At 36.4% G+C, this 5,132-nt stretch overlaps 1 protein-coding gene and 1 long non-coding RNA gene across 2 annotated transcripts in view; one reads left to right on the top strand and one right to left on the bottom strand.

The window, feature by feature from the left end:
* The window catches only part of LOC103131684 (chloride channel protein 2-like), a gene marked incomplete at its 3' end in the record, with an annotated part of 85,497 nt that overhangs the window by 33,301 nt on the left and 47,064 nt on the right, over window positions 1-5,132 (bottom strand). The gene's annotated exons all lie outside the window — the stretch shown is intronic.
* The window catches only part of LOC107834867 (uncharacterized), a 7,223-nt gene that overhangs the window by 1,391 nt on the left and 700 nt on the right, over window positions 1-5,132 (top strand). The gene's annotated exons all lie outside the window — the stretch shown is intronic.

The following is a 5,132-nucleotide window of genomic DNA, read 5'->3' as shown; positions in this document are numbered from 1 at the left end:
GATCAGATAGCAGGTAAAGCAGCGCACAGCTACAAACGCTCACCCGGATTAGCATGACGGTCAGTAAGCTAAACAAATAACCTGGAAAATTATTTAAGTCTTCGAGTTGCGATGTAAGACGCTGGTTCTGTTCTCGCTGTTGAACCGCTGCTACGCTACAGGTAGTAATATTTGACAGACGGAGCTTCGCTTCTGCTCCATCTGGTAGTGACTTTTACACCGAATCTCTGTTTAAAGCTGCAGCATCTAACTTAAAAAATACATTTTACATTAAAACTTTCACTGTCCTAACATGAGACAGATAATCTCTAAAAAAAATAATCAATCTCCTCCCTGCTCTGCATAATTACTCCACTCAGTCAGAAACAGCCAATCAGAGCTAGCAGTAATCAGCTAGCCGCCATGCTATCAGGAAGTTTTCAATCAGTAACTCCGGATTGTGTATTGTCATGGAACCTGTATTTGCCTTTGAATGTTAAGTTTTATACTTGAACTTCTTGGCAATGTTGAGAGGTTTTATTTTGGCTCTGCATTACTTAGTCTCTTCAGAGCCTTCATATGTTATCAGTCTTTTAAAGATAGTATTATCAATAGCAGTACAATTTGCACAATGCCTGTTTTGTTTCTTTTTCTTCTTGGAAAATGTTATTAAAAACAAGTTTTTGTCTAAATTAAGGTGAATTCATGGTTCCTTTTTCCACATAATGTAATCGGTAGTGTTTCTGATAAAAATAAATAAATAAATAATTATGTGATCCGTATCGGTGATCGGCTCTCATGGGTGATCGGTATCAGTATCAGCAGGAAAAAAAATTATCGGCACATCTCTACTTTAATCAGCTGCTCTTTAAAAAAGAAGCAATCAAAAATTTGCTTAATACATAAATAATCTGTTCCCCCTCTAAGTCATAGGAATAAATTAACTTAACAGCAAATCTTTAAATTTCTTTAATCCTATTATCATCAACAATAAGTCCTGAGGACTTTGTAACATTTGCTCTGTATTTACCAGAGATATCAGGATGGAACCATATATTTTAGTTGCCTGAAAAATAACTGAGGCCTTAATGAGCTACCTCAAGTAATAATTTATGTCGGAGATTAATAAAATGGTTTTGAATTTGAAGAGAATTTGAAATAGAAAAAACTGCATGGAACCACAAGCATGAATGGTAATATGAAGTTTATGGAATTTTTACAAATCAAGTAAGGGTTTCACCAATCCTAAACATGCATTCAATATTCTACTGTTAGAGGAGAATAATGTAGTCCTGGTTGTAAGAGTGTAAGTTATGTGGTTTTGTAAGTAAAGCAGTTCTAATATGAGCTAGAGGCCAAAAAAGTATAAAAATGGGATTTTATTGAAGTTTCACAAATCATATAAAGGTTTCACAAACCCTAAACACATTTTTAAATATTGTATTATTTGAGAATAATCCAATCCAGGTTTAAGAGTCTATGAGTTGTACGTTTGGACTTTGAGCAATTCTAGTTTAACTGGGATAGAAAAAAGGAAAAAGATAGTCCTTTATTTAAGTTTCACTAATCAGAAAAAACTTTAACAGATCCTAAAGATGGTTTTAAATATTCAGCTCCAAGTTGATAAAAGTCCAGTTCAAGTTTGAAGTGTTTTAGTATTGTAGTTTTTTAACTAGAGTAGATTAATGTCGCGGAAGGTATTGAAAAATTCTTTGGAATTGCCCTTTAGCCATTTCCTGAATCGGAAGCTGGAATTGGAAACCGATTTAAGCTCCGGTGATCTTTTTTTTGTGTGTTTTTGTATATAGCTGCACATAGACTAATTTTAATTGTGTCAAAGGGTCATTTTGTCAGTGTTTTCCCATGAAAAGGTGTACTTAAATATCTGCATAAATGTCAAGAGTGTATTTATTTTTGTTATACACTAATATTTATATTCCTGTAATTATCAATAAATATTCATGTCACTTAATTCTTTCATCTTTAAATGTAGATGCCTCGAGGAAAGTCCCACCGCCGATCCGAAGCTGCTAAGAGAAGGGTGGAAGCAGTTGGAATTGGTCGTGTAGGGATACCCAATGCCTCTAGTGATTTTGTTTCACGTCAGTGTTTAATTTATTATATTATTTTAAATTGAATGTACTATTTTTATGTCAGATGAAGTATCCAGAGTACATATTTTATATATTTTTTAAAATAATTTTTATATCTTCTTTCATTTTTGTTTATAGGGCGTGGCACCGGCTGGCGCCATTCTGTGAGACCATGGCCAGCTAGTGAAGTGACCAATCACTGTCACAAGCTGGTCATTCCTGAGGGGCGCCCTGATAAGAAAGTAAGTAAAATCAGCAAAAATTTCAAATAGAATATGTCGGCATGGTTCTTATTTTGTTGTGTTTGTACTATTTTAGTTCGTCCTTCTCGTTGGAGCGTCCCATTTGCGGTCCTTTGCGGATGGAATTGTTGAAATGCCGAATGGCTGCTTACAGTTTGGCTTTATGTCTACTCCTGGGGCCTGTGCAGCTCACTTGCGTCTTGAGGTGATGAAAGCTAATGTACCTCTGGAGCCTGACGCTGTGTGCATCATGGCTCCGTCAAACAGCCTTACGGCCAGTCGCCATCCAGAAGAAGCCGGAGAGGAATTTGAGCGGTACCTCTTTGCCGTCTGTAGTCGTTGGCCGAAAGTGGGCACTGTTGTTGATTAAAAACCAGTATTTCTCAATCCCGGTTCACAGATACCAGTGCTTTTCTTGTTTTAGAAATTTCTCATCTCCTGCACATATAAAGCATTCTGAGCAATAGTGTTTCAGCCTGGAATCTAGAAACAGTGATATAAACATCAACTTCTTAATGGGTTATTATTTTCCTAGGTCTTTTCAATATAAATTTCTAAATTGATTATTTATTCTAGGTGTTTTGTACCGGCTTCGTCCCCCGCTTGACTGAGTCCAGAGAGAAGCAGAATTTGTTCCAGCAAGAATTCCACCGCAGATCAGCAAAGCTAGGTAGGTAGTAAAATATTGATAATTATGTCTTTGTTTGGTAAATGTATTGCAGCTCTTTTCATGTTATCTTTGGTGATTTGGTGTCTGCAAAATTAATTTCTATTTTGTGATCATCTTTTCAGGGATTCCCTTTTTTTCCACCGCTGACCACTTTCCTCTGGACCGTCTCGCTCTGTGGTGCCGTGACGGCGTGAGTATATCTTCATTTTAAATACAGAAGGAACAAATTTGCATTCATATGAAATGTTAATTTTATCTCTGATTACTCTTTATATGTGCAGATCCACCTTAGCGATGACCACGGGATGCACATCCTCAGGAATCTGATTTGGAATGCTGGCTATCAGTTCCTGGAGTTGTCAGCACCAAAGCCACTGGTGCAGAGTCTGGCAACTCCTCCGTATCAACCGAGGTTTGTGCCGCGTGTCGTTGTTAAAAGAGTGGAGAGTCCTCGTCGTTCTCCTCCTTCTCCACACCCTTCTGAATGGACACTTGTGAGATCCGGCAGGAAGGTAACAATCTTTTGTTGGATTGCAATAAAAGAAAGGTTTTTCTTTAACTACGGCTAGTCATCGTTAAAATTTTGTATGTGCTCTACTTTTACAGAGGAACCACTCGGGGGAATGGGACTCTTTGTCTGATTCACCCAAGAAAAGAGTGGTTCATTACCTGCAGCTATTCGTGAAATATAATTGTCAATGTCACTGGTATCTTAATTCAAATTTTGCTTTTATAGAGCGATGGGACTCCTGTGGCTTTAAGGGAGTGTTTCATCCCATTAAATCCTGTCCGTTTCTCACCCGCTATCTTGGTTGCCATGGAAACAGTCTCTCCATCGGCCCTTCCACATGTTCACACAGGCACCGAGGTAATTTGCAGAATACTGCATCAGCTAATTAATAATTTCTAGTACAGATTTTTTTTATTTTATTTAACTATTGTTTTCTTGATTTGTCCTTTAGGTTTCAGTTGCATCACGTGTAACTCCTGCCAGAGGTGTTGAATGTGCGCCGCCTGAAAACACTAAGTTTTATTGACATTAATGTTAAATGTGTAATTTATAATGAATTACTAAGTATTTTATTGAAAACATTTGACATTGCATCTTTGTTTATTTTGTGCAAAATCAGCTTGATATGTCTTTTGTGTCATTTATTTGTAGGTCAAGCTTACGCTGCAATCTGCTCGTACTCGGGAGGCGTCTGACTGTCCTGGTATGGGGTGCATCTGTCCTTTGGAGGTTCCTGCTGGCCGGGGGGTTTGTATAACGTGCTCTGCAGTGTGTATTAATAAATAAAAAATGTTGTCTCAGTGTTGTTCTTTTTAGTCTATAATTTTCATAACATAATTACAATTTTCAAATTATTGACATTTCAAATGGTGTTGGGAGTTTATTTTATTCGTTTATAGTAACAATTTGGTATCTTTCCTGTTGTAAATACTAACTAATGGATCAGAGGAGGTGGTATTTTACAGTAAATGAGTGGTTCAGAGCACAAACAATGTTGTTAGCTCCTCTGCTAGCATGGATCTCACAGCCAACAGCTACATAGACTGTGTACAATTTCCAAATCTTTTTTAGAAGGTTTTTTGACAATACTCTTAGTAACCTCATTGCATTGTACTTTTAACATTAATAGTTTAAAATGAATTTAAATAGAATCTACTTCAATCTGATGTGTTTTTCTAGTTTTTATAAATCCAATAAAAGTATAAAAATAAATGCAGACAAGCAGTAAAAAGAGTTAAATTTCTCTACAGCACCCTCTGATGGTTCACAGAAAATATAGCAGGCTACGTAACGTCATGGCAAACCACAGTTGTGCAAAAGAACTAGTTCAAAATTAATTAATTCTTAACATTTAGTGTAATACAATTCAGAGGGAAAATAATGTGGTTACCCTTTATGCTAACATGGATATCTATAGAAAAAGTAACATTGAATTTAGCATCCTGAGAGTAATGCATAGCAAAGGAAATCTCATGGGGTAGCATGCTAAATGAGTTTTAGTATTATAAAAAAATATCTCGTTAGATTTGTAATAGATTTTATATTTGGAACAGAAGCAGACTGCTTGAATTACCTTTACCAAATGAGAGAGGATGTAGAAATGTCGTGTTTTTCCACATTTTCACTCTAGATGCCTG

The sequence above is a fragment of the Poecilia formosa genome, unplaced genomic scaffold (assembly GCF_000485575.1).
Source record: "Poecilia formosa unplaced genomic scaffold, Poecilia_formosa-5.1.2 Scaffold811, whole genome shotgun sequence".
Lineage (NCBI taxonomy): Eukaryota > Metazoa > Chordata > Actinopteri > Cyprinodontiformes > Poeciliidae > Poecilia > Poecilia formosa.
Note: the sequence above shows the minus strand (reverse complement) of the source record. Positions and strands in the feature narration are given on the sequence as shown.